The sequence below is a fragment of the Dermacentor albipictus genome, chromosome 2, assembly GCF_038994185.2.
Source record: "Dermacentor albipictus isolate Rhodes 1998 colony chromosome 2, USDA_Dalb.pri_finalv2, whole genome shotgun sequence".
NCBI classification, from domain to species: domain Eukaryota; kingdom Metazoa; phylum Arthropoda; class Arachnida; order Ixodida; family Ixodidae; genus Dermacentor; species Dermacentor albipictus.
The window spans coordinates 8,707,226-8,723,489 of record NC_091822.1 but is presented as its reverse complement, the minus strand read 5'-3'; the positions used below and the strand labels follow the sequence as shown (position 1 = coordinate 8,723,489).

The following is a 16,264-nucleotide window of genomic DNA, read 5'->3' as shown; positions in this document are numbered from 1 at the left end:
TGCGCGCGCATTTTGAATACTAGTTGGTGCGTGTCACGCCGGCATAGCTTTTTTTGCTTTTGCAGCAAATAGTTATTTATATATTCATTTTTATTTATAAACTATTTATTTGCAAATTACTTTATAAAGTAAAATTGATTGCGAACTATCTTCAAAAGGCTCCATTGAATATGTACCACGTGCAATTTCATAAAGACGCAAGACACCTTGTGAAATGCGGCAAAATTAATGTTTATTTTATTCTTTGTAAATGCTCCTCGCGGGCTTTTTGTGCATTCATCCAGCGTTGTGGCATGAGGTAAGCAGCAGTAGTTTCCGCAGGAAGCTCCACCAGACGACGTGAGCTGAAAAAATTACAAGCGTTATTTTGGTATTAACACGTATTAACATGAAAGTGGTGAGTGGGCGGCATTACAAACAAAAGCAGTTCGTATTTACACACACGGCGTAGAAAATACCCGACTCATCCCAAGCAATACCGTACATACCACAAATACATTCTAATTCCAAGCATTCCCCTCTTCCCAATACTTATTTCCTGCACTTTAATAGCACGAATGCGCCGGCAACGGCGCATTTCGCGAACTTGGCTACAACCGACGCCATAATACGCTACGAATACACAGAGATGGCCACAACACAGGCTCTCAACCAGAGCATGCTGGACGCTCGCAGAATTCCTTCTACTCGCAATCAAGACAAAATGCGCGGGTGCCGTTCAGAAGACAGAATTTTCGAGTTACTAGTTCCTGGCGTTTGAGCTCCTTGGCTTATCTCTCGTGCGTTCTACAAGCGCAAGCAACGCACTCCCGTGTTATCACTCTTGACGAATGCTCGTCGCGTTTTCGACAAGCGTGGGTACCGAAAGAAGGCTTAAATTTTTGCGGGGACATAAAAATTGCCACAAACTTGTCGCAGTCAGATTCAGTACGCGCCAAACTAACTGTCACCACGGCCGAGCTGATTTTCGCTAACCGAGTCACAGCGCCAGGCGCGCCCACTGCGCTCGTAAGGTAGCCCAAAAAGTAATTAAATTAGTTTCAATAATGTTGGCAGTCAGAGAAAGCGCCAAAACTTGTCGCAGTAAAATTCAGTACACGCGAAACTGCGTCACAGCACCCTGTGCGACTAGCGTGCCCAAAAACTACCGAAATTAGTTAAAATAATATTGGGGCTTATAGGAAGCGTCGCAAACACTCCCAGTACGATTCCTTAATTCAAATTAACTGCTCCACGACAGCCACGCTGTTTTTCGTTAATTGGGTGACAAGTCTAGCCTAGGCGCCGGGCAGTAAGCCTAATTGCTTGAAGTGCGTCGCAGACTGTCGAACAAAATTTCTCACCTTGCCGTAGTCCAATAGTGCGTTGCTGCCATGTCGAAGTTCCGAATGAACGCAATAATTCGCCGGGAGGCCACCAAACCAGGCTAAATCCCAAAATAGAAAAACAGTCAGACGCGTGACCAAACAGGCCAACGCTCAGATGCGCGGCCGGTCGCTCTCGCTTCGGCGGCGAGTCTGAAGAATGACGTAAACATTTGGCTCGTCATTCGCCAGTTCGCCTGTCGCTAGGCAACGAAAGTAAGCCGCAAAGTTTAACCTAATTTATACGCAGATATTTTTAATTTTTTCGGGAAAGATTAAAAAAAAATAAAACAATTTCTGTTAATCTCATTTCACATTCTTTTTTTTTCTCGATGCTCGCGGCCCCAATTCGTCGATGTTAAAAGTATAGCGTGACGTGTTTCCTGTTTCCAATTTTCGCCGAGTTTCCGCTCTTGTTCAATCCCTTTCTCTATGCGACGACTATAAGCGACAGTGCTGCGGCGACACAAGCTGCTGTGGTCGACGGCGCCAAGTGAATGGCGCAAGCAAAGTACTGCAGGTCGTGGGGCCAGGTGCGCTGGTGACGTTCCGTTGATTTTGAGCCGTTATCGCTCTTTATCCCTTCTCATCCGCGTCGAACCATTATCAACCGTTCTCCGGCGGCGGCTGCTTGTGGCACGGCCGCGTGAACCGTATCTCGAAAGCGAACTGCAATGCGGACAGAGTGTGCCCACTGCTGAAAACTTGACGCGCTGTGTTCTCCCCCTTTACTTCGCTTTGAAAACAGACGTGCGTACGCCTATCTTGAAAGTGATCTGCGAAAGGCGCATAGTGCGGCATGAGCTGAGAGCTTCGTGAGCGCTATGTTCTCGCCGCTTCGGTCGCGTTAAAGCGAGAGCTAGAACGAAGGTGAATTCACTCGCTGCTGCGGGTTCTATTTTGAAAGATATCGTGATGACGGACGGATGTTTTTTTCTTGTTGGGTAAATGTAGAAATGCTCACGTTATAAAAAAAAATTGCGGGGTTCGCGAATTTCGCGATAATAACCAACACCAACCTACTCCCCCGCCCCCCGCTGAGCGAAGCCGTCTTGGTCCCCCCTCCCCACCCCCAGGAAAAGGGATTCTACGCCTCTAAGTTGAAGAAACGATGATGAAACGTTAACAACGACAAGAACACCGTATCCTTACGCGTTGTCCCATGGCCTCCGAGATTTGCATGCGAAGCTGGCGCACGCGAATCTAGGAGGACATTATTGACCGCTTAATCGCATAAAAAGACAAAAGATAATGCCAAGTGACACAGTAAAAAAATGTAAACAAAGAATTGATCTTAACCATTCTGTTTGGGGAAAAGAAAAAAAAATTAGACAGCCGCAACACACGCCACTAAAGCGACCACCGCCGGCATAACGTCGGCACCAACAGTTGGCAACGTGGGTTCAGCGCTACACCGTTGCTTGCTGCTTCGTCTCCGCAACGAGAGCCGCCATCTTTTCGCGCCTAACGTTTTGTATGGTTTTGTTCTCTGCAAGTGCGCGCACGTAGCTCATCGGTGGATGCACGTCTGCACGGCGTCGCAATGCGGCCTGCGTCATTTTCTCGTGTTCGCTTAATCGGTGTGAGACATGTCGCATGTTAAATGTTTGATAGAAATGCCTCCCGTCCAAGTGAAACGGCCGTGCGGGCTTCGGAAGCGTCGACGGGTTTCCGGCATGCGGATTTCAGGTACGTGCAAATGCGTTTCGCCCTCCTATTGTGCTCCGGAGCAAAGCGTGCAATATTTGATCTGAAAGATGCAGTGCCCGTCATCATGTGAATTTCGAGCGGCAAACGAGAACTGCGGCACTTAGCGCACACCGCGGCTGCTAAATCAGCGTGGAAATTGTTTTTCGTTACTGTAACATGTTGCTGTATGTCTAACCTGCGGCTTGTGGACACCTAGCCCATTGACTTTTGCTCGTGGCTGCGATAGGTATGTAAATGGAAGCGGTAATAATTTTCGAGAGCAGGCAGTTGTTTCGCTCGATGTTTGGTCGTGTTCATGGCGTTGTGAAGGCTAGAAAACTGGCTTGATCGTGCTTTGTTCTAACTCCAAGAGGCGTAACGTTGGTGCTGTATCTGCTTGTTTTCCATGCCGCGAGTACCACTTTCATGCTTTTGTTGCATGAGAGTGGTAGCTGCTACATGCCGCCTGGGCAGAATACAATAAAAGCAATTTTCTCACTTTCATACGTACGCGATGTGACGTAACAAAATTTCCTGCATTTTATTCGGAGCTTAAATATCCAGTATAGTTAAGTAGGAAACTCAAATTCTATCTTTGCTTTGTAGGTGAGAAACAAGTGAAACTCGGATTCTTTTTTTGAATGGTTTGCCCAAACCGCACCGCCCGCAGATGCGTCATCGGGTATTTGACAGTAGCTTCGCTACGTGAGTTGTTTTTGTGACGTCAGCCTGCAGGTAAAACACGAGCACACTTCTTTGGCTGTCATACCGCACTTATCACAAAAGTCATGTGACTAGCGCTTCTGTATATATTGCACATCATCGGAATAAACGGGGAATTCCCTTTATCACCGCCCTACGATGCGTGTCTGACATGGTGTCAGAAGTGGGATGGGCCGCTCCCGAAATAGACCGTCAGGGGCGTATGCAGTCCGACAGAGCGGAGCAGTAGCTTGCAAGTGGCGCAAGTCTTCACGGAAGGCACGGCAGCAACGGGCGTCCAGCAACGAGCAACAATGGCTGGGATAAGGCCTCCGCAGCCATTTGATTTCCACAACGCAGCAGACTGGCCCTCTTGGATTGAGGAATTCGAAGATTACAGCTTCGCGTCCGGTCTCAGCGAGAAAACGGAAGAAATTCAAGTAAGAACCCTTCTTTACAAAATGGGCCGCAAGGCAAGAGAGATTCTTCGCTCGTTAGCGGTAAAATACGAAGACCTGAAGACTTTCAAGGTCTTAAAGGCAAAGTTTGAAGCCTATTTCTTTCACACGAAGAACACATTGTATGAGAGCGCCCGTTTTAACAGACGTCGTCAACAACCAGGGGAAACTGTAGACGAATTTGCGACCGACCTCCACAAGTTAGCAGAGCGATGCGACTTCGATAACATAAAGGACCGTTTATTAAGGGATCGCTTTGTATTTGGCCTTCTAGACGAAGCGCTGTCGGAAGAGCTTCAAATGGACCCTAAGCTAACATTGGCCACCGCACTAGCAAGGGCCCGAGCAAGCGAAACGATAAAGCAGCAGCAAGCAGACTTGAAACAGCGGGAAGGTACGAGCGCCGAAACATATGTTGCAACGGTAAAGAACAAGAAAACAGAACAGAAGAGAGAATGGAATGCTACACTTGCGCGTCGCAAGAAGACCGCTTCTGTAAAAGCTGCACTTATTGCGCAGGTTCGATGCACCCGCGAACTAGTTGCCGAGCGAAGCAGCAAAAATGCTTTTACTGCCAGAAGCTAGGGCATTTCGAAAAGGCTTGTCGAATTAAAAACAGAGAAAGAAAACTTGACTGAGTAACGGCACCCGGCTGCCCAGATAACGAGCGCCAATTCCTCGGCACAGTTACACCGCGACAAAGCAAGTTGTCTGCGCACTTCGTGACGGTACAGATAAACGGCCATGATGTAAAAATGAAAGTCGATACTGGAGCAGAAGTCACGGTCGTGGGGGAAAATTTCCCAGGAATGCCAAGCTATCTTGAGAAAGCAGGAAATCTAAGGGGACCAAGTGACGCAAGCATTGACACGTGCGGAAAGTTTCAAGCCAAAATCGCATGGAAGGACAATCGCTGCGAGCAGATAGTGTATGTCGTAAAAAACTTGCACATGCCTTTACTAGGGCTACCTGCAATAAATGTCCTTGGGGTAGTTCGATTTTTAGACGAACTAGAAACGTCCGACGAGGTCGTGAGACAGTACCCAGGACTATTACAAGGAATCGGATCTATAGCAGGAGAGTACACGATACGGTTGGCAGAAAATGCAGTCCCCTACGCAGTGCCAACCCCGCGCAGGATTCCTATCCCGATGAAGCAAGCGGTTAAGGAGGAACTTGAAGGCTTGAGCGGGAAGGCATGATTAGGAAGGTCGAGGATCCGACGGAATGGTGTGCGCCAATTGTGCCGGTTTTGAAGCCATCCGGCTCAGTCAGGATTTGCGTCGACCTCACTCAACTAAATAACTTCGTAAGAAGAGAGCGCCTCCAATTGCCAACCGTAGAGCAGATCATGGGAAGCTTTTAGGAAGCCTCTGTGTTCTCGAAACTAGACGCAAGCGCAGGATTTTACTAAATCCAACTTGTGGAGTCGTGCCAAACAATCACCACTTTCATAACACCATACGGCAGGTACTGCTATCGCAGACTACCGTTTGGTATAACCTCGGCACCAGAAGTTTTTCAGAGGAAGTTCACGCAAGTCTTGGAAGGAATAGACGGTGTTTTGAACTACATGGACGATATTCTTGTGTTCGGCGCAAATAAGTCAGAGCACGACTCTCGCTTACACAAGGTGCTCGGAAGACTACAGCGGGAAGGAGTGACGCTGAACAAAAAAAAATGCTGTTTTTCAGTGCAAGAATTATCCTTCCTTTGACATGATCTTTGGCGCTGGTGGCGTGCGGCCGAATCCTGAAAAAGTGCGGGCCATCACAGAATTTCCGAGGCCGCAGAACCTAAGGGAAGTTCGCTCTCTTCTGGGAATGATGAACCATCTTGCTAGGTTTCTTCGAGATGCAGCGTCTATGAGCGCGCCTCTACGCAGCCTTCTGTGCAAGGACAATGAGTGGTCGTGGGGACCGCTACAGGAACAAGCGTTTTGCAAAATCAAGGAAACCATCAGCTCGGACAGGTGCCTCGCCATGTACCACCCTCTCTACGAGACAATAGTCTCGGCTGATGCTTCATCGTATGGTCTTGGTGCTGTAATATTTCAGATCCAACCATCCGGGGAACGACGACCGGTTGCTTATGCCTCGAGATCGCTGACAAAGACGGAACAAAAATATTCTCAAATAGAGAAGGAGGCGTTAGCTCTGACGTGGGCAGCTGAACGTTTCGACGAATTTTTAAGAGGTATGAAATTTTTGTTCGAAACAGATCACAAGCCTCTACTTCCGTATCTCGGTCGTGATCCTCTGGACGCTATACCGACTCGCATCCAAAGATTCAGAATGCGCTTGATGAGGTACTGCTTCACACTAACGCACGTTCCCGGCAAAAGCATTGCGACAGCCGACACCTTACCAAGAGTACGAGCGAACGCTACTAACCAAACTCTAGGCGCCTTGACAGACTCAGATGTATCTGCTTTCATCGATGGAATCGTTCAGGGCCTACCGGCTACAGAAAGCATGCTTAATCTCATACGAGCTGAGCAACAAAAAGACCAGGAATGCTTGTCATTACTGAAAGCCTGCCACCACGGGTGGCCAAGAAAAGAAAGGCTCCCAGACGTTTTGAGGCAATTTTGGCCCGTCCGTGCTAACATTTCAGTTTGCAAGAACCTGTTGCTGAAAGATGCTCGCATTATTGTTCCGCGAAGTCTGTGGAAGGAAATGATCGAACGACTACACGAAGGGCACCAAGGTATCGTTCGCTTCAGAGCAAAAGCAAAGGAATCGGTTTGGTGGCCGGGGCTCAGCAAAGAGATAGCAAGAGCTGTAGCTGATTGCCATGTGTGCGCGAGTGAACGTGTTCAGTTCGCGGAACCAATGATTCCCTCGAAAATGACAGAGCTACCATGGCAAAAAGTCGGCGTGGACCTATTTGAAATAAAACGCGCCGTGTATCTTGTTGCTGTGGATTATCATTCCAGATATCCAGAGCTGGCCTTGCTGAAAGGCGATACGTCATCAGAAACGGTTATCAACCATCTGAAGAGCATCTTCGCCAGGCACGGCATCCCAAACACCGTGGTATCCTATAACGGACCTAAATTTGTCTCGTTTGCTTTCAAGCATTTTTCAAGCGTGTACGGGTTCAAGCACGTCACAACTAGCCCGCTCTTCCCGCAAGCCAACGGCGAAGCTGAGCGCATGGTAAGAACAATAAAGCTACTTTTGAAGAGCAGAGGACCCCTACATTTCTTTGCTGAACTACCGGAACTCGCCGGTTCCCACAGGTCCAGCACAACTTTTGATGAGCCGTCGATTGCGCTCAAGAATACCTTGCGTTCAATCTCTGCTAAAACCCTGTGTCGTTAGCTCTTCCTGGCAGAAAATGGATGAGGAAGACAGAAACAGGCAGAAAAGAGACTTTGACGAGCGTCATGCTGCCAGGTCATTGCCCAGACTTTCTGCAGGAAATCGAGTTTGGCTGAAAGACAAGTGTGCTCCCGGAACTATCCTGCGGCCGTCCCAAACGCCACGGTCCTACTGGGTGGGGACCGACAAAGGCGCCGTTCGCCGGAACAGACGCCATCTCCTCCTACTGCCAGAGACGGGGGATGGTGACAGTGTTCCATCGGCGGTTCAACGGGATCACCATCAAGAAGAGATCGACGTAACACCGAAGCCACAAGTTCCCGAACTGCCCGCCAAATTACCGGCTACAACGCCAGTGAAGTATGCCAGTGTGCAGCAGGCATCGGATGGTCACGCCAGCGAAACCACCGGACATCGTAGAACGACCCGCTGCGGTCGCATAATCAAGACGCCGAAACGACTTGGAGTTAATGATTAACTATGAACTGTGTTGTTGACTTATTGTGAATGTACTTAGCTTGCAAAAAGGAAAAGATGTGACGTCAGCCTGCAGATAAAACACGAGCACACTTCTTTGGCTGTGATCCTGCACTTATCACAAAAGTCATGTGACTAGCGCTTCTGTATATAATGCACATCATCGGAATAAACGGGGAATTCCCTTTATCACCGCCCTAGGATGCGTGTCTGACAGTTTTATGCGCAAATATTGCCCGGTTAAGCATCCTGTTAATTTATGCTGATGCTCGTTCATCTTAACTTTAAGCGATTACTATCCCAGAGTACTGGACGATGCCAAACTTGTGAGGTGTAGTAAACGTTGGAAATTCAAAGTGTCGTGGCCGCAAGTTCCTGTTTTTACGTTTCTTGCATTCAGAGCCAAGACACAGTCTCACTGATTAATTTTTGTTTCTGCTGTACTTGATCAATCTAATGTGACAACTCTATTTGCTCTTTAATGCTCTCCTTTTATTGTGTATTCAGCTTGGCTGCCAGAAAATGCTTGAATTTTTTTATTAACCAAGTGACGGAATATTTCACTGACGGCCGTGTGTGAAACACATAAGATGACAAAACTGATAGCGAAATGATGAGATGTTTTTTTATAGAGTTCGGACTCGACTTTTGGTGAGGATGTCAATCGACGTTGGGCCTGGACACCGGACATGGCCAAAGTGCAGCCTGTCAGTTGAGTGCCCCCGATTGGACCATCAAGATCGGAAAATGAAGCAGAGCCAGGTAGGGGCAATTTTCATTTGGAACAGAATATTTACAGCTGCCGTTTTTTAAAGAACTAAATAGCATATTTACAAAACAATCCTTTCTCTTTGTGCAGCCTACATATAATTGTTTTTGCTGATACAGATCTTCAGAAAGCAGTCCATCTGAATCCTTTTCGCATGCACAAATAAATAGAGTCACATTCTGAAGAAATTTATGCACTGAAATGTGCATTCGGCACTCACAGAGATGCAAAATAACCAACTTTAAAGCGGTAAAAAAACAGGTTTGAAAGTTCTAACATCCTAACCCACCTTGGCATACGGAGCTAAATATAACCGCATCAGAGGTGCATGCAGAGAAGTCTTTATAAATGCTTGCAAGAGATGGAGATTGTCTAAGAAATTGTTTTTATTTACTCGGAGCTTCTTGGTACCATGGCAGTGCAGCAAAAGCTCAAGACGATGTCCTGCTCCTAATAAAGCACCTTTAGATTTTAAAATTAAATTAAGGGCTTTTACATTCCATAGTCACAACCTAAACTTTTGGGAACCTGGCCTTCTTTAATGTACACCTGAATCTAAGTGCATAAGCGTTATTGCATTTTACCCCCATTGGAGGGTAGCTGCCATGGGCTAGATTGAAGCTGTGACCAACATGACTGAGCAGCATGGCATCGCAGTAACTGGGCCATAACACCAGGTCAGAATGAGAAATATTGCTTAGAACTACCAACTTCTTGGCTCACAAGCACTTTGCACTAAGTTAAAGCAGTATGGAGTACTGACAGCGACCGTTTATATACCATTTCTTTTTAGGCTGTAGACTCCATTAATAGGGTGCGAAGCTTCAATTAGTCAAAACCAGCCTAAATTACGAAACCAGCTCAAAACACGCACCATGTATAGCTGGATTTGGACATGGAAAAGGAGTCAATTCATGTCGCCGAAAATGAGGTGGCAGTCACACTATTTCATGCATTTTGCCTAAAACATAGTCAATAATAATTAATCAATTTCTAAAGTAATCGTTTCAAAAAATGTTTTTTTCTAGCATGAAAGAAGGAGCCAAGTGGTGTTCAGGTGCACGAGCGGTTAGTTGCACAGCACTTCTTGCGTGTATTCACAGGCTTCTTTCAAGCTTGAAAAAAAAAATTCTATTGCACCTATTGAGCAGTAGAAAGCTGGATTGGGAATTTTTCAGGATGCTCTACAATTTTCACACTGACACATTTACATTGAATATAATATTTGAGCAGTTAAATAATCGTTAATAACTAATTACCTAATTAGGAAAAATGCAAAAATTGGTTTCACTTGCTCAAAACGATGGCAAACGACATTACCTTGGTTCTGTCCAGCTATGTGGCACTTCTACATATTTAAAGCTTGCACAAATCACACAGACCACCTGGTACTTACAAGGCATATATAGAAGCGGCTAAGTTGTGTGAGCCAGCCATGTGTACCGAATCATGAGACAGCCATGTTTGACTTAAGGGCACGATGAGATTTACATGCTCGACACCTTGCATCAGTGTGTTCTAGGCCTGTTCGTAGTTTAGCTGCTACATAAACAATATTTCTCCACATGTAAGCTCATATGCATCTGTCAAGTATATTGCTTCGTATTTCCAAAATAAACCATCCTCGCGCTTCCTTCATTATGTATTCATCTGTTGCTATGCTAAATTTTTAACATGCAACTGCACAAATTTTCATCTAGTTTTCATATTTCCTCGTTGTTTGGTGGCTTTATTTCTGAACAAGTTTTCTTTAAACACTGTTACACACAGCAGTACACAGCATTGCTGTCTACAGTGGGAATTTTTTTTTCATATATACATTATTACACCTTGCCTGGGCAATGTAAGGCTTTCTTGCAATGTAAGACCTTCTTGTGGCTTTGTATATTATACGCTATATAAATCTTATTGTCGTAAATTTCAGCAAAGACTATACTCTTCGAAGTGTAGAAGATGCCGCCAACACGCATATTTGCTATTAATTACAATGATTGAGCTTGTCCAGGTGACCAAATGAAATGCGCCAAGCGTCTCAGAAGGCACTGGTATGCCCGCAATAAATTCATCAGGGCGTTGCACTCGCTTGTCGTTACATGCCTCTGTGGCTTAATTGTTTCAATATCAGACTTCTATTCTAGAGTTCCTGTGTTCGAATCCTGTCGTCGGACAATTTTAATGATCCTTATTCATTTATTACGCAGTATATTGTTGAATATGGCTACTTTACAAAGGCACAAAGCCGTTTTAAGCCAGACAGACGGAAGTTTAGGCAAATCCATGTACTTTCCATAATTCCCATGTTTGTACAACCGTTCTTGTTTCATCTCCTGTAGATCCTAGCGTCCCAGTTCCCTCTAGTAATTATTGTATGAAACTCTTATGATTTCTGCACCTCGCTCGTGCAGAAACGGCACCACACCTGCTTCGTAAGCATGCACTACCTTTCGACCAAGTGCAGGGAATGCTGTGAACTTGCCTTGTACAAAAGCTTGCACTAAGTAAAACAAATCACAACGTGCAGTTGCAGCCATGTTGAACTGGTGGAACGAGTAGTGAAATGCAGCACGTCCTGAACTAGTTCAGAAAGTGCAGGTTAATCGAGTGGAGGTTATATAATAACACAAGTTGATTGATTCTGCATTACATTCACGAAATATACTTCATGATACCTTTCCATTCATTTTTTAGTTATTAAGAATCCATTTTGCATTGTTGGACAAAACTACAGAATGCCAACATATTTTCTAGCATTCACTGGTAGCAAACATATCAAAACTTGTTCTAGTTTCTCGATTACCCCCAAGCTAATTCCGTTAACCCGTTAACCCCCAAGCTAATTCCGGAACAATGTACCAAATTTTCCAAACTTCTTTATGTACTCATTTTTTTCGGTGTCATTCTCATTCTAAAAATATATTACTTCATTGGTCTCTGGTTAGAAATAACACAAAAATAAAAGCTGCTTTTGAGGGCAGCTTTCCCTCAATGCCTACTGTAACTCAACTTTGACATCAAGAGAAGCATAACATCGGGCAGAAAGAATGCGACTCGTCATTGGCGATATTGGCACTACCTCCAGTCACTAGTACAGCTCGGGATCAAGGGTTAAAGGTTGCGACTTCATTGCTGCCCAATTTTAATTCTGCAGGTGTTACACTTGGGTGTAGCGTGCGTATGTAAGTGTGCATGCATTAGAATGACTTCATGCTAGAGCAAAGCAATTGTAGTGCAGAGAGGCATCAGTCATCTTTACATATTTGCTTTGTAAAGACGCGCTAAGTTTATCTTTTGCAGTATAGACTGGGCGCTCATTAGCCAAAGATGTCCTTGCGCTATTAAAACCTATCAATCAGCTTTTTGCAGTTGCAGGTGCTTATTCTTTTCTCATGATAGGTGCGCCAGTTTTAGTTGTTTTTCTTGAACTGTGCAATTCTTACTCACACGAATGCATGTCATCTGAGGTGTTCCTTTTTCAATCAAGCATGTTGAGGTTGTCTTTTTGAAACTCGATTTCTTGCCTCAAACGAGCTTGTACAAACTGACCAAGTTGATAATTGTACCTGCTTATATATGAAATATGTTGCGGTTACGAACCCTCATAATGAATGACACATAGTACAAAAATTTCGTGTTAGAACAATTTCATGAAATTTTTTGTGTTGCCAACTTCTCTACTCTTGTGTCCTGTCTGCATGCCTCACCTCTTTTTATGCATACTGAATATCGTCTAAATTTAACCATGCTTTCTTTACCACAACGCAGGGAGAAAAATTTCCAGTAACGCAGTATGGTGGCCCAGACGTATGCAAGCAGCCTCCTTCATGTGGACCAAGAACTACTCTTCAGTGTCTCGCAGACTTCCATGCGAAGCCCTCAACATTCTCGTCTCAGTGGAATGGCTGCTCATCTATAAGCGTGTCCATCACCAAGACTGCCAGTTGTAAAGCTTCTGAACCCCTTTAAGAAAGCTTAATGATGTTTTTAATTTTCACAGTTGGCCGCAGAATCTGAACATTTTTGATGTTTCTAACATTTTTACCTGGTACAAAGCGGTTCAATAACTTCAAACCAGTGTAAGGTATTTAAGTGATGCTCACTGTAATGCCCATCTGGTTTTGTTAGTGTTTAAGAAATTTGAATGTCTGATGAGGTAACAGCATTCCAATTTGTCATCGTGGCTCGTTTCAATGAGCTGCTGGGAAATAAGACTCAAAACTTACCACACGCCAGTTGTAGCATTTTTGTTTTCATGACTACAGTATACACGTTTTAAAAGATGGAGTGGGGAAAAAAGCCTAAAGAACATAATCATCCTAGGATTTTCATGTCCAATTATTAATGCCTCATACATCTTGGGAGTACATTGGTTGCAATGCCTACAGGTGTATGTGATAAGAGAATAGCTTGCACCTAAATTTGCCGCACAGTTGATGGCTGAGGGCTCTTTTTTGTTGTCTTCATGTTATTACTATGTATTCAATATTCATTTAGACGTAAAGGACACTCCAGGCACTGAGGTGCCAAATGGCAATCGCATTTCAGGGGACAAAGTGTCCAGCATGCTGTCACAAAACGTGTTCTAGGGGCTACCTTGCCTCTATAGGTAAATGGACACCCGATGCTCTGTGTACAATGTAATTGGTGTACTTGTCTGGAGTGCTTGAAAGATGTGCTACAGCCTGTACTGGCACTGTCTGAAGATAATGCATGGTTCTAGAAAGCCTGCAGCTGAGTACCTGCCACCATACTGAAGGAAGTGTCCTAATTTATTTTGTTGATGTTGTTCAAATTTAGGAGCTGCAATGAGTAGTTCTGACTGTGGTAATGCTGCCGAACTCAAGCACAAATTACACACCTCGACTCACACAATGTACTCTGAAAGTTTTGCTACGTGGTATCTGTTTGCTACCTGACCTTATGGCACCTTTACGAGTAGTCGCAGGTGATAGCAGCTGCTGAGGCTTTATCAACTGGCAAGGAGAAAAAATGCTGTGCCACCAGTGTGGCTGCACACTCCGAGATGCAAGCTATCTTGAACCAGGTGTTCGGTAGACGGTACCTGTGCAGCCAAAACACTGTTTGAGCTCTATCTGTTTGAGTTCATCTGTACACAAGTGTGCTGTCACAGCAGAAGGTGGCGAACAAGCAGCATTTTTACCGGTGTTGCTTCGAAACATTAGTGCAAGTCATTCTTTCACCAAGGCTGGTAATCATGCATAGGTAATGAGAACAGGACATTTGTGACACACAAGGGGTCATGTTTCTAAATTTTGATTAGATCAGTAATTTATCAGATGGAATTATAAAAAGTATACATTTTGTTCCTCAGTGGTCTCTTGGAGAGACATGACCACTTCGGGCAGTTTAGTTTTTACTTTTTGTCTACATTTGGTGTGCATATTGCAACTGTAACTAACTGTCAGTGCTCTGTCCTACCCAGGTTTTATGCTGTCTTTGTGATATTTGCAATATTTTGCAGTTCAGCTGAGCGAAGTATATGTCTTTACTATTGCTACTTTTCACGTTCCACATTTCTGCAGTGCTCACTAGTTATAACTAGCCATGTTTTGTTCAGATATGTTCTTGGATTGTAGCGCGAAGTCACATGGACACAGACTAGAAGCAGACAGGATGCGCGCTAACTGCCAACTAAATTTTTTTTGAAACGAAGATATAGGTGATTGCAAAAAACCGCAGCATAAGAACATGACAAGGTATGAAGACATCAGTTAAACATATCAGGAAGTAGGGAAATCAAGAAAGGAAACAACAAAAAGACTACTTCAGATTGACACATGTGTTGTGAAGATACTGAAATTCGCATTCTAAAAGTGACAAAGATGCATGGCTAACGCGAGTCTCTCCTAATCTTTTAATGTGGAATGCCTCATTATTTCCCTCTGGTTTGGCATTTCTGTCTTGAAATAACTTTTGTGTCTTCAAACAGGTTTACAACCGCAATTGAAACAATGGGACGCTAGATATGAAGCATTAGGGTGGTTAAATGAATGTTTGTGTTCTTTTAGTCTAATAATAATGCACCTGCCGATCTGTCCAATGTAAGTCTTCCCGCACTTGAGAGGAATCTGCTAAACTATACCAGTGTTACAAGGCACAAAAGGGGACACAAGCCTAACGCCGCAATCATCTTTTTTTTGCCACCCTGTTAAAATTTCCTATTTATCATAGGGCACATGACAGACAACTTGCGGGGGGGGGGGGCAAGAAAACTGTATCGACATCATATCTAATGGCCACGTTCCCTAATACATGGAATAATCTGTGTGCATAGGGCACCACAGCAAACCTTTTTTTTTCTGTTTTCCTTGTTTCTTAGCGAGGCTCCTTACCCATTTTAAAAGCTTTTGGCAAGTTAGTGATAACAAATGCACAGGATAACTAGCCTTCTCGAGCCTATGTATTTGTTGTGAAAAACTTTGTTTCATATTGTGAGCACATGACTTAGTAATGGCAGACTTAAGAGCTAGTAAGCTAGTCATGTCTGCACAATATGAAACAAAGTTTTTCACAACAAACACATAGGCTCGAGAAGGCTAGTTATCCTGTGCATTTATTATCACTAACCAGCGAAAAGCTTTCAAAATGGGTAAAAAGCCCGGCTAAGAAACAAGAATAAAAAAGAAAAAAAGGTTAGCTGTGGTGCCCTATGTACATAGTTTATCTTATGGTTTAGGGATCGTAGCCAATAGATATTACGTCCATAGTTTTCTCGTTCCCCCACAAGTTGTCTGTCGTGCCCTATGATAATTAGGAAACCTGAGCAGGGTGGCAAAAAAGAAAAGATGATTGCGACGTTAGACACGTGTGCCCTTTTGTGCCTTGAAATACTGGTATAGCTTATCGGATTACTCTCAAGTGCGGGAAGACTTGCATTGGACAGAGCGGCTGGTGTATTAATATAAGACTAAAAAAACACAAACATTCACTTAACAACCGTAATGCTTCACATCTAGCATCACATATTTTTAATTGCGGTTGTAAACCTTTGTTTGAAGACACAAAATTTCTTTCAAGACACAAATGCCAAACGACACAGGAAGTAATCGAGGCATCCCACATTAAAAATTAGGAGAGACTTGCATTAGCCATGCATCTATGTCTCTGTTAAAATGCGAATTTCAGTATCTGCACAACACGTGTGTTCATCTGAAGTAGTCTTTTCGCTGTTTTCTTTTTTGACTTCCCTACTTCCTTATATGTTTAACTGATGTCTTCATACCTTGTCATGTTCGAATGCTGCGGCTTTTTTTAAATCACCTATATATATATATATATATATATATATATATATATAATGTGTGTGTGTGTGTGTGTGTGTACTTCATTTCAATAAAAATTTAGTTGAGAGTTAGCGCTCGTCCTGTCTGCTTCTAGTCTGTGATAGTGTCACGCTGCGCTACAATCCAAGATCATGCTTCCGTACCAACTCGCCCAACTTTCTATCCTTTCTCCTTTCGT

The 16,264-nt window shown here is 44.2% G+C and overlaps 1 protein-coding gene and 2 long non-coding RNA genes across 6 annotated transcripts in view; 2 read left to right on the top strand and 1 right to left on the bottom strand.

The window, feature by feature from the left end:
- LOC135913224 (innexin inx2-like) overlaps nt 1–16,264 on the top strand; it is a 378,125-nt gene that overhangs the window by 170,552 nt on the left and 191,309 nt on the right. Inside the window, exon 1 of one of the 3 annotated variants that reach the window (XM_065445828.2) lies at nt 1,803–1,897. The exons of the other annotated variants lie outside the window; for them this stretch is intronic. The gene's annotated coding sequence lies outside the window, so the exon portion shown is untranslated. Of the gene's footprint in view, nt 1–1,802; nt 1,898–16,264 lie in introns of those variants that run through there. 3 annotated transcript variants of the gene reach the window in all.
- LOC135913215 (uncharacterized) lies at nt 216–1,576 on the bottom strand. The gene is made up of 2 exons (XR_010567907.2): nt 1,344–1,576; nt 216–344 (listed from the first exon to the last, which is right to left on the bottom strand). It is a non-coding gene; the product is annotated as an uncharacterized lncRNA (long non-coding RNA).
- LOC135913221 (uncharacterized) lies at nt 2,859–14,523 on the top strand. 2 transcript variants are annotated; one of them, XR_010567913.1, is made up of 3 exons: nt 2,859–3,053; nt 8,649–8,778; nt 12,548–14,523. It is a non-coding gene; the product is annotated as an uncharacterized lncRNA (long non-coding RNA). The 2 variants fall into 2 exon arrangements; XR_011511951.1 differs by lacking the exon at nt 2,859–3,053 and adding an exon at nt 3,909–4,195.